The sequence below is a fragment of the Xiphias gladius genome, chromosome 23 (genome assembly GCF_016859285.1).
Source record: "Xiphias gladius isolate SHS-SW01 ecotype Sanya breed wild chromosome 23, ASM1685928v1, whole genome shotgun sequence".
Taxonomy (NCBI): Eukaryota; Metazoa; Chordata; class Actinopteri; order Istiophoriformes; family Xiphiidae; genus Xiphias; species Xiphias gladius.
In genome coordinates this window covers 30,409,585-30,418,531 of record NC_053422.1, presented here as the reverse complement: position 1 = coordinate 30,418,531, position 8,947 = coordinate 30,409,585, and positions in this window count along the sequence as shown.

The window sequence follows — 8,947 nt, the reverse complement described above, 5'->3', positions numbered from 1 at the left end:
AACTACTTTAAGATTTTGGAACCCAAGAAATTGCATGACTGATGATGGCAAACATGCTTTCATTTGATTTCAGTGCGCAGACGGGCCAAAATCACAGCAGATGTTGATTTTGGCGCCTATTCCTGAGAAAACTTCATTTGACTCAAATATTCATTTGAGCTGCTAGGCTCTTAATTCTTGCCAGATCGTTTTAGAAAACTTTCTACTTTAAGAAGACTTCCAAAGAAAGGTAAGTATGTGCTTTGAATTGAGTTTGCATAAGCACTTTTTGCAACGCAGGACATGTTTGATTTTATGTTCATTCGCGACGAGAGAGGGAATTTGAACATAATATAGTCTAAACAGCTTGTTTCTTTTGGAACACACCTACATGTATATAAGATATGTTGTCGACCCCTCAAGCTCATCTAACTACTTTAAGATTTTGGAACCTAAGAAATTGCATTACTGATGATGGCAAACATGCTTTCATTTGATTTCAGTGCGCAGACGGGCCAGAATCACAGCAGATGTTGATTTTTGGCGTCTTTTCAGCGGGAAAACTTCATTTGACTCAAATATTCATTTGAGCTGCTAGGCTCTTAATTCTTGCCAGATCGTTTTAGAAAACTTTCTACTTTAAGAAGACTCCCAAAGAAAGCTAAGTATGTGCTTTGAATTGAGTTTGCATAAACATTTTTTGAAAACGCAGTACATGTTTGATTTGATGTTCATTCGCATTTAGAGAGGGAATTTGAACATAACATAGTCTAAACAGCTTGTTTCTTTTTGGAACACACCTATATACATATGTATATAAGATATGTTGTCGACCCCTCAAGCTCATCTAACTACTTTAAGATTTTGGAACCCAAGAAATTGCATGACTGATGATGGCAAACATGCTTTCATTTGATTTCAGTGCAGACGGGTCAGAATCACAGCAGATGTTGATTTTTGGGCCTTTTCAGCCGAGAAAACTTCATTTGACTCAAATATTCATTTGAGCTGCTAGGCTCTTAATTCTTGCCAGATCGTTTTAGAAAACTTTCTACTTCAAGAAGACTCCCAAAGAAAGCTTAGTATGTGCTTTGAATTGAGTTTGCATAAGCACTTTTTGAAAACGCAGTACATGTTTGATTTGATGTTCATTCATTTGACGAGAGGGAATTTGAACATAATATAGTCTAAACAGCTTGTTTCTTTTGGAACATATATGTATATAAGATATGTTATTGACCCCTCAAGCTCATCTAACTACTTTAAGATTTTGGAACCCAAGAAATTGCATGACTGATGATGGCAAACATGCTTTCATTTGATTTCAGTGCGCAGACAGGCCAAAATCACAGCAGATGTTGATTTTTGGCGTCTATTCGCCGAGAAAACTTCATTTGACTCAAATATTCATTTGAGCTGCTAGGCTCTTAATTCTTGCCAGATCGTTTTAGAAAACTTTCTACTTTAAGAAGACTCCCAAAGAAAGGTAAGTATGTGCTTTGAATTGAGTTTTTACAAGCATTTTTTGAAAACGCTTTGAATTGAGTTTGTATAAGCATTTTTATTAAACGTAGTACATGTTTGATTTGATGTTCATTCGCGACGAGAGAGGGAATTTGAACATAATACAGTCTAAACAGCTTGTTTCTTTTGGAACACACCTATATGTATATAAGATATGTTGTCGACCCCTCAAGCTCATCTAACTACTTTAAGATATTGGTACCTAAGAAATTGCATGACTGATGATGGCAAACATGCTTTCATTTGATTTCAGTGCGCAGACGGGCCAAAATCACAGCAGATGTTGATTTTTGGCGTCTATTCCTCGAGGAAACTTCATTTGACTCAAATATTCATTTGAGCTGCTAGTCTCTTAATTCTTGCCAGATCGTTTTAGAAAACTTTCTACTTTAAGAAGACTTCCAAAGAAAGGTAAGTATGTGCTTTGAATTGAGTTTGCATAAGCATTTTTGAAAACGCAGTACATGTTTGATTTGATGTTCATTCGCGACGAGAGAGGGAATTTGAACATAATATAGTCTAAACAGCATGTTTCCTTTGGAACGCACCTCTAGACATATGTATATAATATATTTTGTCGACCCCTCAAGCTCATCTAACTACTTTAAGATTTTGGAACCTAAGAAATTGCATTACTGATGATGGCAAACATGCTTTCATTTGATTTCAATGCGCAGACGGGCCAGAATCACAGCAGATGTTGATTTTTGGCGTCTTTTCAGCGGGAAAACTTCATTTGACTCAAATATTCATTTGAGCTACTAGGCTCTTAATTCTTGACAGATCGTTTTAGAAAACTTTCCACTTTAAGAAGACTCCCAAAGATAGGTAAGTATGTGCTTTGAATTGAGTTTGTATAAGCATTTTTTGAAAACGCAGTACGTGTTTGATTTGATGTTCATTCGCGACGAGAGAGGGAATTTGAACATAATATAGTCTAAACAGCTTGTTTCTTTTGGAACACACCTATATACATATGTATATAAGATATGTTGTCGACCCCTCAAGCTCATCTAACTACTTTAAGATTTTGGAACCCAAGAAATTGCATGACTGATGATGGCAAACATGCTTTCATTTGATTTCAGTAAGAGACGGGCCAGAATCACAGCAGATGTTGATTTTTGCGCCTATTCAGCGAGAAAACTTCATTTGACTCAAATATTCATTTGAGCTGCTAGGCTCTTAATTCTTGCCAGATCGTTTTAGAAAACTTTCTACTTTAAGAAGACTCCCAAAGAAAGCTTAGTATGTGCTTTGAATTGAGTTTGCATAAGCACTTTTTTGAAAACGCAGTACATGTTTGATTTGATGTTCATTCGCGACCAGAGAGCGAAATTGAACCTAATATCGTCTAAACAGCTTGTTTCTATTGGAACATATATGTATATAAGATATGTTATTGACCCCTCAAGCTCATCTAACTACTTTAAGATTTTGGAACCCAAGAAATTGCATGACTGATGATGGCAAACATGCTTTCATTTGATTTCAGTACAGACAGGCCAAAATCACAGCAGATGTTGATTTTTTACGCCTATTCACGAGAAAACTTCATTTGACTCAAATAATCATTTGAGCTGCTAGGCTCTTAATTCTTGCAAAATCGTTTTAGAAAACTTTCTACTTTAAGAAGACTCTCAAAGAAAGGTAAGTATGTGCTTTGAATTGAGTTTGCATAAGCATTTTTTGAAAACGCAGTACATGTTTGATTTGATGTTCATTCGTGACGAGAGAGGGAATTTGAACATAATATAGTCTAAACAGCTTGTTTCTTTTGGAACACACCTATATGTATATAAGATATGTTGTCGACCCCTCAAGCTCATCTAACTACTTTAAGATTTTGGAACCTAAGAAATTGCATGACTGATGATGGCAAACATGCTTTCATTTGATTTCAGTGCACAGACGGGCCAAAATCACAGCAGATGTTGATTTTACGTCTATTCCTCGAGAAAACTTCATTTGACTCAAATATTCATTTGAGCTGCTAGGCTCTTAATTCTTGCCAGATCGTTTTAGAAAACTTTCTACTTTAAGAAGACTTCCAAAGAAAGGTAAGTATGTGCTTTGAATTGAGTTTGCATAAGCACTTTTTTGAAAACGCAGTACATGTTTGATTTGATGTTCATTCGCGATGAGAGAGGGAATTTGAACATAATATAGTCTAAACAGCTTGTTTCCTTTGGAACGCACCTCTAGACATATGTATATAATATATTTTGTCGACCCCTCAAGCTCATCTAACTACTTTAAGATTTTGGAACCTAAGAAATTGCATTACTGATGATGGCAAACATGCTTTCATTTGATTTCAGTGCGCAGACGGGCCAGAATCACAGCAGATGTTGATTTTTGGCGTCTTTTCAGCGGGAAAACTTCATTTGACTCAAATATTCATTTGAGCTACTAGGCTCTTAATTCTTGACAGATCGTTTTAGAAAACTTTCCACTTTAAGAAGACTCCCAAAGATAGGTAAGTATGTGCTTTGAATTGAGTTTGTATAAGCATTTTTTGAAAACGCAGTACGTGTTTGATTTGATGTTCATTCGCGACGAGAGAGGGAATTTGAACATAAATAGTCTAAACAGCTTGTTTCCTTTGGAACACACCTATTTGTATATGTCTATAAGATATGTTCTCGACCCCTAAAGCTCATCTACACTACTTTAAGATATTGGTACCTAAGAAATTGCATGACTGATGACGGCAAGCATGCTTTCATTTGATTTCAGTGCGCAGACGGTCCAAAATCACAGCAGATGTTGATTTTTGGCGTCTATTCGCCGAGAAAACTTCATTTGACTCAAATATTCATTTGAGCTGCTAGGCTCTTAATTCTTGCCAGATCGTTTTAGAAAACTTTGTACTTTAAGAAGACTCCCTAAGAAAGCTAAGTATGTGCTTTGAATTGAGTTTGCATAAGAACTTTTTTGAAAACGCAGTACATGTTTGATTTGATGTTCATTCGCGACGAGAGAGGGAATTTGAACATAATATAGTCTAAACAGCTTGTTTCTTTTGGAACATATATGTATATAAGATATGTTGTCGACCCCTCAAGCTCATCTAACTACTTTAAGATTTTGGAACCCAAGAAATTGCATGACTGATGACGGCAAACATGCTTTCATTTGATTTCAGTGCGCAGACGGGCCAGCATCACAGCAGATGTTGATTTTTGGCGTCTTTTCAGCGAGAAAACTTCATTTGACTCAAATATTCATTTGAGCTGCTAGGCTCTTAATTCTTGCCAGATCGTTTTAGAAAACTTTCTACTTCAAGAAGACTCCAAAGAAAGCTTAGTATGTGCTTTGAATTGAGTTTCATAAGCACTTTTTGAAAACGCAGTACATGTTTGATTTGATGTTCATTCATGATTTAGAGAGGGAATTTGAACATAATATAGTCTAAACAGCTTGTTTCTTTTTGGAACATATATGTATATAAGATATGTTGTCGACCCTCAAGCTCATCTAACTACTTTAAGATTTTGGAACCCAAGAAATTGCATGACTGATGATGGCAAACATGCTTTCATTTGATTTCAGTGCGCAGACGGGCCAAAATCACAGCAGATGTTGATTTTGGCGCCTATTCAGCCGAGAAAACTTCATTTGACTCAAATATTCATTTGAGCTGCTAGGCTCTTAATTCTTGCCAGATCGTTTTAGAAAACTTTCTACTTTAAGAAGACTCCCATAAGAAAGGTAAGTATGTCTTTGAATTGAGTTTGCATAAGCATTTTTTGAAAACGCAGTACATGTTTGATTTGATGTTCATTCACGACGAGAGAGGGAATTTGAACATAATATAGTCTAAACAGCTTGTTTCTTTTGGAACATATATGTATATAAGATATGTTGTCGACCCCTCAAGCTCATCTAACTACTTTAAGATTTTGGAACCCAAGAAATTGCATGACTGATGATGGCAAACATGCTTTCATTTGATTTCAGTGCAGACTTTCCAAAATCACAGCAGATGTTGATTTTTGGTGTCTATTCGCCGAGAAAACTTCATTTGACTCAAATATTCATTTGAGCTGCTAGGCTCTTAATTCTTGCCAGATCGTTTTAGAAAACTTTCTACTTTAAGAAGACTCCATAAGCAAGGTAAGTATGTGCTTTGAATTGAGTTTGTACAAGCATTTTTTGAAAACGCAGTACATGTTTGATTTGATGTTCATTCGCCACCAGAGAGGGAATTTGAACATAATATAGTCTAAACAGCTTGTTTCTTTTGGAACATACCTATATATATATGTATATAAGATATGTTTTCGACCCCTCAAGCTCATCTTAACTACTTTAAGATTTTGGAACCCAAGAAATTGCATGAGTGATGATGGCAAACATGCTTTCATTTGATTTCAGTGCGCAGACGGTCCAAAATCACAGCAGATGTTGATTTTTGGCGTCTATTCGCCGAGAAAACTTCATTTGACTCAAATATTCATTTGAGCTGCTAGGCTCATCTTTCTTGCCAGATCGTTTTATAAAACTTTCTACTTTAAGAAGACTCCCAAAGAAAGCTTAGTATGTGCTTTGAATTGAGTTTGCATAAGCACTTTTTGAAAACGCAGTACATGTTTGATTTGATGTTCATTCATGACGAGAGAGGGAATTTGAACATAATATAGTCTAAACAGCTTGTTTCTTTTGGAACATATATGTATATAAGATATGTTGTCGACCCCTCAAGCTCATCTAACTACTTCAAGATTTTGGAACCCAAGAAATTGCATGACTGATGATGGCAAACATGCTTTCATTTGATTTCAGTGCGCAGACTTTCCAAAATCACAGCAGATGTTGATTTTGGCGCCTATTCACGAGAAAACTTCATTTGACTCAAATATTCATTTGAGCTGCTAGGCTCTTAATTCTTGCCAGATCGTTTTAGAAAACTTTCTACTTTAAGAAGACTCCATAAGCAAGGTAAGTATGTGCTTTGAATTGAGTTTGTACAAGCATTTTTTGAAAACGCAGTACATGTTTGATTTGATGTTCATTCGCGACGAGAGAGGAATTTGAACATAATATAGTCTAAACAGCTTGTTTCTTTTGGAACATATATGTATATAAGATATGTTGTCGACCCCTCAAGCTCATCTAACTACTTTAAGATTTTGGAACCCAAGAAATTGCATGACTGATGATGGCAAACATGCTTTCATTTGATTTCAGTGCGCAGACGGGTCAGAATCACAGCAGATGTTGATTTTTGGCGTCTATTCGCCGAGAAAACTTCATTTGACTCAAATATTCATTTGAGCTGCTAGGCTCTTAATTCCTGCCAGATCGTTTTAGAAAACTTTCTACTTTAAGAAGACTCCCAAAGAAAGCTAAGTATGTGCTTTGAATTGAGTTTGCATAAGCACTTTTTTGAAAACGCAGTACATGTTTGATTTGATGTTCATTCATGATTTAGAGAGGGAATTTGAACATAATATAGTCTAAACAGCTTGTTTCTTTTGGAACACACCTATATAAGATATGTTGTCGACCCCTCAAGCTCATCTAACTACTTTAAGATTTTGGAACCCAAGAAATTGCATGACTGATGATGGCAAACATGCTTTCATTTGATTTCAGTGCGAGACTTTCCAAAATCACAGCAGATGTTGATTTTACGCCTATTCACGAGAAAACTTCATTTGACTCAAATATTCATTTGAGCTGCTAGGGCTCTCACTTCTTGCCAGATCGTTTTAGAAAACTTTTTACTTTAAGAAGACTCCCAAAGAAAGCTAAGTATGTGCTTTGAATTGAGTTTGCATAAGCACTTTTTGAAAACGCAGTACATGTTTGATTTGATGTTAATTCGCATTTAGAGAGGGAATTTGAACATAATATAGTCTAAACAGCTTGTTTCTTTTGGAACATATATGTATATAAGATATGTTGTCGACCCTCAGGCTCAGTTAACTACTTTAAGATTTTGGAACCCAAGAAATTGCATGACTGATGATGGCAAACATGCTTTCATTTGATTTCAGTGCGAGACGGGCCAGAATCACAGCAGATGTTGATTTTTGCCTTTTCAGCGAGAAAACTTCATTTGACTCAAATATTCATTTGAGCTGCTAGGCTCTTAATTCTTGCCAGATCGTTTTAGAAAACTTTCTACTTTAAGAAGACTCCCAAAGAAAGCTTAGTATGTGCTTTGAATTGAGTTTGCATAAGCACTTTTTGAAAACGCAGTACATGTTTGATTTGATGTTCATTCGCATTTGAGAGAGGGAATTTGAACATAATATAGTCTAAACAGCTTGTTTCTTTTGGAACATACCTATATATATATGTATATAAGATATGTTTTCGACCCCTCAAGCTCATCTTAACTACTTTAAGATTTTGGAACACAAGAAATTGCATGACTGATGATGGCAAACATGCTTTCATTTGATTTCAGTGCGCAGACGGGCCAGAATCACAGCAGATGTTGATTTTTGTCGTCTATTCGCTGAGAAAACTTCATTTGACTCAAATATTCATTTGAGCTGCTAGGCTCTTAATTCTTGCCAGATCGTTTTAGAAAACTTTCTACTTTAAGAAGACTCAAAGAAAGCTTAGTATGTGCTTTGAATTGAGTTTGCATAAGCACTTTTTTGAAAACGCAGTACATGTTTGATTTGATGTTCATTCTCGACGAGAGAGGGAATTTGAACATAATATAGTCTAAACAGCTTGTTTCTTTTGGAACACACCTATATTTATGTATACAAGATATGGTATTGACCCCTCAAGCTCATCTAACTACTTTAAGATTTTGGAACCCAAGAAATTGCATGACTGATGAAGGCAAACATGCTTTCATTTGATTTCAGTGCGCAGACGGTCAAAAATCACAGCAGATGTTGATTTTTGGTGTCTATTCGCCGAGAAAACTTCATTTGACTCAAATATTTATTTGAGCTGCTAGGCTCTTAATTCTTGCCAGATCGTTTTAGGAAATTTTCTACTTTAAGAAGACTCCCAAAGAAAGCTAAGTATGTGCTTTGAATTGAGTTTGCATAAACATTTATTGAAAACGCAGTACATGTTTGATTTGATGTTCATTCATGACGAGAGAGGAATTTGAACATAATATAGTCTAAACAGCTTGTTTTTTGGAACACACCTATATACATATGTATATAAGATATGTTGTCGACCCCTCAAGCTCATCTAACTACTTTAAGATTTTGGAACCCAAGAAATTGCATGACTGATGATGGCAAACATGCTTTCATTTGATTTCAGTGCGCAGACGGGTCAGATTCACAGCAGATGTTGATTTTTGGCTTTTCAGCGAGAAAACTTCATTTGACTCAAATATTCATTTGAGCTGCTAGGCTCTTAATTCTTGCCAGATCGTTTTAGAAAACTTTCCACTTTAAGAAGACTCCCAAAGAAAGCCAAATATGTGCTTTGAATTGAGTTTGCATAAGCATTT